Below are 11,675 nucleotides of genomic sequence, written 5' to 3'. Positions count from 1 at the left end.
CTGTCCCAGGAGTGGACGTGAGCTTGGCTGACGACTTGACCGCTGCTTCCGTTCGCCTGCCACCGCCATTACTGCCGGCCCATTTTTGGCCGTATCGTCCGTCGCGCCTTTTCCCGCGGCTAACTGACCCGTGACCGATGTGCCTGGCTGGCACTGTTGGGTCATACGCAGGGTTGCCTCGAGTCGCGGTACTGGTTCCGCAGTCGAGGAGGCGCGGTAGTGGCGCGAGTGGCGGTGCAGTTTCTTGCACGTAGCAAACGGCGCGCCGGTTGCATGACGTGTGGGCCTGGACCCCCATGCTGGATGCGTTGGAGTCGAAAGGGCGCGCTCACTTGGTGCGGTTGCATGCCGCCTGCATGGCGGTCCGCCTTTCACCCGCTGGTCTGGGCGAAAGTGGAGGAATGCTTGTAACCGCTGGGCAGTAGCGCGCACCACGCGCGGCGGTTTGGCTTCTTCTGCCCTGGGCCAGCTTGCATGACGCGTGGGACCCAGCCCCCGTGTCGTAGGGGGAGGACCTTGGAGCGTGTTGGAGAAGACTTAGCCCGTGATGGCTGAGGACGCAAGTGGGGAGAGTTGCCTTTAAAAGGAGGGTGACCCCCTTGAAAGGCAACCATGTCCTCGCGCTCCCCTCATGCATCGTGTCTTTCCACCTTCTGAGCCCCCGGATGGGGGACCCTCGCAGTTCTTCCGCCTTATCGTCGGAGGAACACAACTTCGCGGAAGTTGGTACCTTTCAGTCATCGTTCGGCTTCAAGGATTTTCATCAGGCAGCCTGGCCGCATCCCCTCACCGGCGGTCACCCAAGACGGTGACCACCAGTTCGGTGGTGGGGAGAAGCGAGCCGGGCTGCGATCTCTGCCCCTCCCTCAGCTTCAAGGATGTTCATCATCAGTGCTGGGGAGGGGAGTGCGCCGAGTTGGGGTCGGTCTCCGCGCGGGCAGCGGCCTGCTCCTTCCCTCAGCGATCGGGGGGAAGGGCGTTCGGCGTTCGTGGCGCTGGCCGCTGCCGCGTGTCCGGCTCTCCGGTCCGGGTGGCTTCGGCGCCGCTTCCGATGCCACCTTCCGCCGCGGCAGCCGGAAGAGGTTTCTCCGCCGACGAGATAGTCGGTGCCGCCCGCGGACTGACCTCCAACTCTACGGCCTTCTGCTCGTCCTCGCCTCTCGAGTGAGGACGTGGGCGAGGGCCTTATGGCAGCAGCATCCGCCCTGAGGTCATCGCTGCTGCTGTTCGGCCCCTCGGAGCAGAAGTCGTCGTCGTCGCTGTTGGAGAGGGCGGCGGCGAGCCATCCGTCGGCCTTCCGTTGCTCCGCAGGCCCTCCAATCGTGTGGGGTTGTTCGTACCTGCGGAGGTGGAACCAGAGTTCCGTTTGTAATGGCACCTTGAGTGCCGGTGTCTTGTTCATTGTGGCTGTCGGGGCCTGAACATGTATGTATTTTTGGCACGGAGCCGTGTTTTTTCCTCATTTCGAGCACTAAGACTCGCCTGTCAGCTATCTGAACCGCTTCACCAAGCGTGAGTTGCCTCGTGCGAAGGTGACGAGTGAGGTATCCGTATCCCTGAGGCGTAGGAGTCCCTCGGCTCGGTCGGCCTTGCTGCCCGAGGCTTCTCTTGCTTAGTTAGAGGAACCCTCGGCCGCTCTTCGATGAGCCGAAGGCGGAGGTAGCGGTGTCAGCGTGGACAGAGGCAGAGTTGGCTCGAAAAGGAGACTTCGTCGGCCGGAGCCTGGCCGGGCCGTCCACTGGCGGGACCAGCGCCGGAGTCGAGTTGCCGAGGCCATGAGCCGGGCTGGTGTCCTCGGGGGACAGCTGGCTGAGGCTTCGAGGTGGCCGGCCGAGCCGTCTGCTCGGGCCGGATTCCTGGAGAAGACCCTAGCGGCGATGGCCCGGGCGTGGTGCTGATGTCGTCCTTCGGAGCGAAGATCCTTCGACCGCGTTGCCGTCCGAGGCTAGGTCGGACTTCGCCGAAGGTTTAGTTGACGCCGAGGGTGCCGCTGCTCCCTTCAACTGTCAAGGTCCGAGCCTGCAGGATCGGTTTGTCTTGTAGTGTGCGTATGTTTTCCGCGGCCGCCGAGGCCCAAACACACTGTCGTCGTGTTGTAAAGCTGCGTTTCTTTTCCTCTTGTTTCGAGTATCTGGACTTATTTGTCGGTAACAGAATTGTTTGTCCGAGCGAGAGTTACTTTTCACGGAAGGTGATGAGTGAGGTATCCGTATCCCGGAGGCGTAGGAGTCCCTCGGCTCGGTCGGCCTTGCCGTTTACGTGTACTCTTACTCGTCCGTAAGGTTCTGCTATCGATATAGTCGAGAAGGCCCGAAAAATCGTTTCGGCAGAAGAGTTTTCGAGCGTGAAGACTTGTTCGGTCCGCGGAATCACTTATCCGAGCGTGAGTTACTTATCGCAGAAGGTGATGAGTGAGGTATCCGTATCCCGGAGGCATAGGAGTCCCTCGGCTCGGTCATCCTTGGCTACTTACGTGTACTCCGTCGTTTTCAGGATCCCACTTTCGAAGTAGTCGAAAAGCACGAAAGATATTCTGGCAGAAAAGATCTTTTTCCGAGGAAAAATTTTGACGCAGAGGGGTTCCCCCTTCTAGCCCCCGAGGGAGGGTCGGGCTTTGCCGAGGCAAGGCTGACCCTTCCTTGATGGTTAGACTTCATGTGTGAACGAGGTGTACGAACAACTTGAAAGCATCTTAAGGGTAGAAGCGACGTAGCTGTCGGATGTTCCAAGCGTTGTTGTAGACCTCGCCTTGACTGTTGGCCAGCTTGTACGTCCCGGGCTTCAGAACTTTGGCGATGACGAACGGCCCTTCCCAGGGAGGCGTGAGCTTGTGCCGCCCTCGGGCGTCTTGTCGCAGCCGAAGCACCAAGTCGCCCACCTGGAGGTCTCGGGACCGAACCCCTCGGGCGTGGTAGCGTCGCAGGGACTGCTGGTACCGCGCCGAGTGTAGTAAGGCCATGTCCCGAGCCTCTTCCAGCTGGTCCATTGAGTCTTCTCGGTTAGCTCGATTGCTTTGGTCGTCGTAGGCCCTCGTCCTCGGGGAACCGTATTCTAAGTCTGTGGGCAAGATGGCCTCGACCCCATAGACTAGAAAGAACGGTGTGAAGCCCGTGGCTCGGCTCGGCGTTGTCCTCAGACTCCAGACCACCGAGGGGAGCTCCTTCATCCATCGCCTGCCGAACTTGTTGAGGTCGTTGTAGATCCGAGGCTTGAGCCCTTGTAGAATCATGCCATTGGCGCGCTCTACTTGTCCATTCGTCATGGGGTGAGCCACGGCGGCCCAGTCCACCTGGATGTGGTGATCCTCGCAGAAGTCTAGGAACTTTCTGCCGGTGAACTGGGTGCCGTTGTCGGTGATGATGGAGTTCGGGACCCCAAAACGATGGATGATGTTGGTGAAGAACGCCACCGCCTGTTCGGACCTGATGTTGTTTAGGGGTCGGACCTCGATCCACTTGGAGAATTTGCCGATGGCGACCAGCAGGTGCGTGTAGCCCCCGGGTGCCTTCTGCAAGGGGCTGACGAGGTCCAGACCCCACACAGCAAACGACCAGGTGATGGGTATGGTCTGCAGAGCCTGAGCGGGCAGGTGTGTCTGCTTCGCATAGAACTGACACCCTTCGCAGGTGCGGACAATTCTAGTGGCGTCGGCCACTGCGGTCGGCCAGTAGAAACCTTGTCGGAAGGCGTTTCCAACAAGGGCATGAGGCGGTGCGTGATGGCCGCAAGCCCCTGAGTGTATCTCTTGTAAGAGCTCCTGGCCTTCGGCGATGGAAATGCATCGCTGGAGGATGTTCGAGGGGCTGCGGTGGTAGAGCTCCTTCCCGTCTCCCAGCAAGACGAACGACTTGGCGCGTCGCGCCAACCGCCGAGCTTTGGCTCGGTCGAAGGGTAGCTCTCCTCGGTGGAGATATTGCAGGTACGAGGTCTGCCAGTTTCGATTAGGCGTGACCCCACTCCGCTCCTCGACGCACAGTGCCTCACCTTCGGGGGCCGAGGGTGCCTCGGGCTGAGCCGAGGGTGCCTCGGACTGGGCTGAGGGTGCCTCGGGCTGGGTCGAGGCCTTCTCGGGCTCGGGCGTGTCGTCGGTCTTGACGGAGGGTTGATGCAGGTCTCAGGAGAAGACATCCGGGGGAACCGTTGTTCGCCCCGAGGCTATCTTAGCCAGCTCGTCTGCAGTCTCGTTGTAGCGTCGGGCGATGTGGTTGAGCTCGAGCCCGTAGAACTTGTCCTCCAGGCGCCGAACCTCATCGTAGTAGGCTTCCATCTTCAGGTCGCGACAGTGGGAGTTCTTCATGACTTGGTCGATGACGAGCTGCGAGTCACCGCGAGCGTCGAGGCGTCGGACCCCTAGCTCGATGGCGATGTGCAACCCGTTGACCAGAGCCTCGTACTCGGCCACATTGTTGGACGCCGGGAAATGGAGACGTAGCACGTAGCGTAGGTGCTTCCCGAGGGGCGAGATGAAGAGCAGGCCCGCGCCTGCTTCTGTCTTCATCAGCGACCCATCGAAAAACATGGTCCAGAGTTCTGGTTGGATCGGAGCTGTTGGGAGCTGAGTGTCGACCCATTCAGCCACAAAGTCCGCCAAGATCTGGGACTTGATGGCCTTCCGAGGGACGAACGAGATCGTCTCGCCCATGATTTCCACCGCCCACTTTGCAATTCTACCCGAGGCCTCTCAGCACTGGATGATCTCCCCCAGGGGGAAGGATGACACCACAGTTACCGGATGAGACTCGAAGTAGTGTCGCAACTTCCGCCGCGTCAGGATCACTGCGCACAACAGCTTCTGAATTTGTGGGTAGCGGATCTTGGTCTCGGACAGTACCTCACTGATGAAGTAGACTGGCCTTTGGACGGGCAATGCATGCCCCTCTTCTCGTCTCTCAACCACGATCGCGGCGCTAACCACCTGAGTGGTAGCGGCGACGTAGATCAAGAGGGCTTCTCTAGCGGCGGGAGGCACCAAGATGGGCGCGTTCGTGAGGAGCGCCTTCAGGTTTCTGAGGGCTTCCTCGGCCTCAGGGGTCCAAGTGAAGCACTCGGCCTTCCTTAAGAGGCGGTACAGAGGCAGGCCTCTTTCGCCGAGGCGTGAGATGAAACGGCTCAGAGCCGCAAGGCATCCTGTGACCCTCTGTACGCCTTTCAAGTCCTTGATGGGCCCCATGTTGGTGATGGCCGCGATTTTCTCCGGGTTGGCCTCGATGCCCCGCTCGGAGACGATGAACCTCAAGAGCATGCCTCGGGGGACCCCGAAGACACACTTCTCAGGATTGAGTTTTACGCCTTTCGCCTTGAGACATCGGAATGTCACTTCAAGGTCGGAAAGGAGGTCGGAGGCTTTCCTCATCTTGACTACGATGTCATCGACGTAGGCCTCGAGCGTTCGACCAATGTGTTCGCCGAACACGTGGTTCATGCACCTTTGGTATGTCGCACCCGCATTCCTCAAACCGAACGGCATGGTAACATAGCAGTACATGCCGAAGGGTGTGATAGATGAAAGAAGTCGCGAGCTGGTCGGACTCTTTCATCCTGATTTGGTGATACCCTGAGTAGGCATCGAGGAAAGACAGGGTTTCGCACCCAGCAGTGGAATCCACGATTTGATCGATGCGAGGCAGAGGGTAGGGAACTTTTGGACATGCTTTGTTTAGACCAGTGTAGTCTACACACATCCGCCATTTCCCTCCTTCCTTTCTCACAAGCACGGGGTTGGCAAGCCATTCGGGATGGAATACCTCTTTGATGAACCCCGCCGCCATTAGCTTGTGAATCTCCTCGCCTATGGGTCTGCACTTTTCTTCGTCGAATCGGCGCAGAGGCTGCTTCACGGGTCGGGCTCCAGCTCGGATATCCAGCGAGTGCTCGACGACATCCCTTGGTATGCCAAGCATGTCTGAGGGACTCCACGCGAAAACGTCGGCGTTTGCACGGAGAAAGTCGACGAGCACTGCTTCCTATTTGGGGTCGAGCTCGGAGCCGATCCGGATCTGCTTGGAGGCGTCGTTGCTGGAGTCGAGAGGGACGGACTTAACCATCTCCACTGGCTCGAAGTTGTCGGCGTGGCGCTTCACGTCTGGCGCCTCCTTAGAGAGGCTCTCCAGGTCGGCAATGAGGGCCTCGGATTCAGCGAGGGCCTCGGCGTACTCCACGCACTCCATGTCGCATTTGTACGCGTGTCAGTACGTGGGGCCGACGGTGATGACCCCGTTGGGGCCCGACATCTTGAGCTTGAGGTAGGTGTAGTTGGGGATGGCCATGAACTTGGCGTAGCATGGCCTCCCCAGCACTGCGTGGTAGGTTCCTCGAAACCCGACCACCTCGAACGTGAGGGTCTCCCTTCAAAAGTTGGAGGGGGTCCCAAAGCAGATGGGTAGATCGAGTTGTCCGAGGGGCTGGACACGTTTCCCGGGGATGATCCTGTGAAAAGGCGCAGCGCCTGCCCGGACACAGGACAGATCGATCCGCAGGAGCCCAAGGGTCTCGGCGTAGATGATGTTGAGGCTGCTGCCTCCGTCCATGAGGACCTTGGTGAGCCTGACGTTGCCGATGATGGGGTCGACAACGAGCGGGTACTTCCCCGGACTCGGCACGCGGTCAGGGTGGTTGCCCTGGTCGAAGGTGATGGGCTTGTCGGACCAGTCTAGGTAGACTGGCGCCGCCACCTTTATCGAGCAGACCTCCCGACGCTCTTGCTTGCGGTGCCGAGCCGAGGCGTTCGCCAATTGCCCACCGTAGATCATGAAGCAGTTGTGGACCTTGAGGAACTCTCCTGCCTTGTGATCCTCCTTATTATCGTCGTCGCGGGCCCTGCCACCTTCCGCAGGTGGCCCGACCTTGTGAAAGTGGCGCCGAAGCATGGCGCACTCCTCAAGGGTGTGCTTGACGGGCCCTTGATGATAGGGGCACGGCTCCTTGAGCATTTTGTCGAAGAGGTTGGCACCTCCGGGAGGTTTCTGAGGGTTCTTGTACTCGGCAGCGGCGACAAGGTTCGCGTCGGCGGTGTCGCGTTTCACTTGCGACTTCTTCTTGCCTTTCTTCTTGGTGCCGCGCTGAGTGGACGCCTCGGGGACGTCTTCCGGCTGGCGGCCCTGGGGCTGCTTATCCTTCCGGAAGATGGCCTCAACCGCCTCCTGGCCGGAGGCGAACTTGGTGGCGATGTCCATCAGCTCGCTCGCCCTGGTGGGGGTCTTGCGACCCAGCTTGCTCACCAGGTCGCGGCAGGTGGTGCCGACGAGGAACGCGCCGATGACATCCAAGTCGGTGACGTTGGGCAGCTCGGTGCGCTGCTTTGAGAATCGCCGGATGTAGTCCCGAAGAGACTCTCCCGGCTGCTGGCGGCAGCTTCGGAGATCCCAGGAGTTCCCAGGGCGCACGTACGTGCCCTGGAAGTTGCCAGCGAAGGCTTGGACCAGGTCGTCCCAGTTGGAGATCTGCCCCGGAGGCAAATGCTCCAGCCAGGCTCGAGCGGTGTCGGAGAGGAACAGGGGGAGGTTGCGGATGATGAGGTTGTCATCGTCCGTTCCACCCAGGTGGCAGGCCAGCCGGTAGTCCGCGAGCCACAGTTTCGGTCTCGTCTCCCCCGAGTACTTTGTGATAGTAGTCAGGGTTCGGAACCGGGTCGGGAACGGCGCCCATCGTATGGCCCGGCTGAAAGCCTGCGGGCCGGGTGGCTCGGGCGAGGGACTCCGATCCTCCCCGCTGTCGTAGCGTCCCCCACGCCTGGGGTGGTAGCCTCGGCGCACCTTCTCGTCGAGGTGGGCTCGACGGTTGCGGTGATGGTGCTCGTTGCCGAGGCGACTCAGGGTCGCAGGCGCTATGTTGCGCGTGCGCCCGGTGTGGACCAAGGCTTCCCACATGAATCGAGAAGTCGCGGCGCGATGTTCCGAGGGGTACCCCTGCCTTCGGGAGGCAGAGCTTTCGGCCCGTCGGACCGCGGCATCCTCCAGGAGATTCTTGAGCTCTCCCTGGATACGCCGCCCCTCGGTGGTAGATGGCTCCGGCATCGCGCAGAGAAGTATTGCCGCTGCAGCCAGGTTCTGGCCGACCCCACTGGAGGCCGGTGGTGGCCTTGCCCTGGCATCGTCGGCGATGCGGTGCTAGGTGCCCTGGGGTAGATGACGCGCTTCCTCGGCCGGAGGTTGGTCCGCCCATTCTTGCCTGATGTCCCAGCGGAACGGCTCAAGTGTTCCTGCTCCCTCGTTGAGCCTGGCCTGCATCTCACGGATTTGCTCGAGCTGTGGGTCATGACCCCCCATCGGGACAGGGACCACAGCTAGCTCCCGTAGGATGTCAACGCGAGGCGCAGGCCTAGGGGATCACCGTTCTCCGGTATACCAAGATGGTTGCCTTCGTCGGGACCCCCTAGATCGACGTGGAAACATTCACGACTTGGGCCGCAGTCCTCGTCGCCGAGGCTGCGGCTACCATTGGAACAGTCGGAAAGGCAGTAGTCGCATGCGGTCATGAAGTCCCGCATGGCACTGGGGTTGCCAAGTCCGGAGAAATCCCAACAAAAGTCGGGCTCGTCATCTTCCTCGGAACCCGAGGGCCCGTAGGTCGAGACGGCTGTCAGCCGGTCCCAGGGTGACCGCATACGATACCCCGGAGGGTTTGGACTTGCCTCTATGAAAGCGTCCACCAAAGCGAAGTCGCTTGGTGGGTCGAGGCTGAATCCAAAAGGCACGAGATGGGAATCGGTCGGTACCTCTTGGTCGACGGGCGGCAACGAAGTCGCGTCAGGGGCGGACTGCACCGTCGTCTCAGGTACGAGGGTGACGCCCAGCAAGTCTTTTGCGAGCGTGTCGGTGTCATCCGTTTGCTTGGAGTTGGCGTGTTGCGGGGAGACGGCGCTCGCCTTCGTCTCAGACGCGAAGTCGATGCCCGACGTGTCCCCCGTTGGGGCGCCGGCGCCGTCGACTCGCTCGACAGCCGACGAGGTGCCGCCTCCTGCTTGGCCTTGGTTGCCCCGCCTCCTCCTCCGTCGGCGGGGGAGGCAACGGGATAAACCCGAAAGTCGTTCTTCTGCCACGTGGGGAAGACGTCGTCGATTCCGCCGCCGGTGGGCGGGTTGTTGGCCGCCATTGTCGCTGTCGCGCGGCGGGGAAAGGAGTATCATGTCGTAGCTGCCGTCGAGGGACATGAACTCAAGACTCCCGAAACGGAGCACCGTCCCGGGCTGGAAAGGTTGCTGGAGACTGCCCATCCGGAGCTTGACGGGAAGCTGTTCGTCAACACGCAGCAGGCCCCTACCTGGCGCGCCAACTGTCGGCGTTTCGACCCCGGGGGGTCCCTGGACCGACGAGTAAATTGTCGCCGCGTGCCCCAGCCCAGATGGGTCGGCGCAAGACGGAGCGCGAAGGGGGGAAGATGCCGGAGGGAGACAGGTGTAAAAGGGGAAACCCACGGCCTTCGTGTTTGTCCCGCGCCCAGGTCGGGTGCGCTTGTAGTAGGGGGTTACAAGCGTCCACGCGGGAGGGAGCGAGAGGCTTACGCGAGCGCCGTCTCGTCCTTCCCCGCGCGGCCAACCCTCTGTAAGAGGGCCCTGGACCTTCCTTTTATAGACGTAAGGAGAGGATCCAAGTGTACAATGGGAGGTGTAGCAGTGTGCTAACGTGTCTAGCGGAGAAGAGCTAGTGCCCTAAGTACATGTCGTCATGGCAGCCGGAGAGGTTTTGGCACCCGGTTCGTGTGGTGTCGTGGTCGTCGGAGGAGCGCTGGAGCCTGGTGGAAGGATAGCTGTTGGGGCTGTCGAGTCCTTGCTGACGTCTCCTTGCTTCCGTAAGGGGGCTGAGAGCCGCCGTCGTCATGGAGCATGCGGGGCGCCATCATTACTTGTTTATCGGGGCGAGCCAGATGGGACGCCGATCTTGTTCCCCGTAGCCTGAGTTAGCTTGGGGTAGGTTAATGATGGCGCCTCCTGTGACGTGGTCGGTATGAGCCCTGGGTTGGGCGAGGCGGAGGCTCCTCCGAGGTCGAGGTCGAGTCTGTCTTCTGAGGCCGAGGTCGAGTCCGAGCCCCTGGGTCGGGCGAGGCGGAGACCGTCGGCTGAGGCCAGGGCTGAGTCCGAGCCCTGGGGTCAGGCGAGGCGGAGTTCGTCATCTTCCGGGGCTGAGCCCGAGTCCGAGCTCTGGGGTCGGGCGAGGCGGAGTTCGTCGTCTTCCGGGGCCGAGCCCGAGCCCGAGTCCGAGCCCTGGATCGGGCGAGGCGGAGTTCGTCGTCTTCCGGGGCTGAGCCCGAGTCCGAGCCCTGGGTCGGGCGAGGCGGAGTTCGTCGTCTTCCGGGGCTGAGCCCGAGTCCGAGCCCTGGGGTCAGGCGAGGCGGAGCTCGTCGTCTTCCGGGGCTGAGCCCGAGTCCGAGCCCTGGATCGGGCGAGGCGAAGTTCGTCGTCTTCCGGGGCTGAGCCCGAGTCCAAGCCCTGGGTCGGGCGAGGCGGAGTTCCTTATGGCGCCTGAGGCCAAGCTTGGCCGCTGTCAGCCTCACTCTGTCAAGTGGCACAGCAGTCGAAGTGGCGCAGGCGGCGCTGTCCTCTTGTCAGGCCGGTCAGTGGAGCGGCGAAGTGACTGCGGTCACTTCGGCTCTGTCGACTGAAGGGCGCGCGTCAGGATAAGGTGTCAGGCCACCTTTGCATTAAATGCTCCTGCGATACGGTTGGTCGACGTGGCGACTTGGCCAAGGTTGCTTCTTAGCGAAGACTGGGCCTCGGGCGAGGCGAAGGTGTGTCCGTTGCTTGAGGGGGCCCTCGGGCGAGACGTGAATCCTCCAGGGTCGGATGCCCTTGCCCGAGGCTGGGCTCGGGCGAGGCGAGATCGTGTCCCTTGAGTGGACCGAGCCTTGACTTAATTGTACCCATCAGGCCTTTGCAGCTTTGTGCTGATGGGGGTTACCAGCTAAGATTAGGAGTCTTAAGGGTACCCCTAATTATGGTCCCCGACAAATCAAATGCGCGGAATCGAAGTCTTGGTGCTTAGGAATGCTTAGAGAATGCTTGGTGTGCTCCTCCATGCGCCTAGGGGTCCCTTTTATAGCCTCAAGGCAGCTAGGAGCCGTTGAGAGCATTTCAAGAAGGCAATTCTTGCCTTCTTTCGCCTGGCGCACCGGACAGTCCGGTGCGGATTTCTTTCCTTCTTTGGCGAAGCCGACCGTTGGCGCTTTGAAGCCGTTGGCGCACCGGACAGTCCGGTGCCCCTTCTGACCGTTGGCTCTTGCCACGCGTCGCGTGCGGATTACGCAGCCGACCGTTGGCCCAGCCTACTGTTGGCTCACCGGACAGTCCGGTGCACCACCGGACAGTCTGGTGATTTATAGCCGTACGTCGCCGTCGAAATCCCGAGAGCGGCCAGTTCGCCAGAGCCAGCCTGGCGCACCGGACACTGTCCGGTGCACCACCGGACAGTCCGGTGTACCTAGACTGAGCAGACATTTGGCTGCTTCGAGCCAAGTTTTTCCAATTGATTTTTCTCTGATTCTAGCACTTAGATAAACATGTTAGTACACAAAAACCAATGTACTAAGTCTAGAATCATACCTTTGTATTTGATTTGCACTTTGTCCATCACTTAGCATAGATTAACATAAGTCCACTCGTGTTGGCACTCAATCACCAAAATACTTAGAAATGGCCCAAGGGCACATTTCCCTTTCACCCCTGGCGTCATCTTCGAAAGCAG

This window comes from Zea mays, chromosome 6 (genome assembly GCF_902167145.1).
Source record: "Zea mays cultivar B73 chromosome 6, Zm-B73-REFERENCE-NAM-5.0, whole genome shotgun sequence".
Classification (NCBI taxonomy): domain Eukaryota; kingdom Viridiplantae; phylum Streptophyta; class Magnoliopsida; order Poales; family Poaceae; genus Zea; species Zea mays.
Note: the sequence above shows the minus strand (reverse complement) of the source record.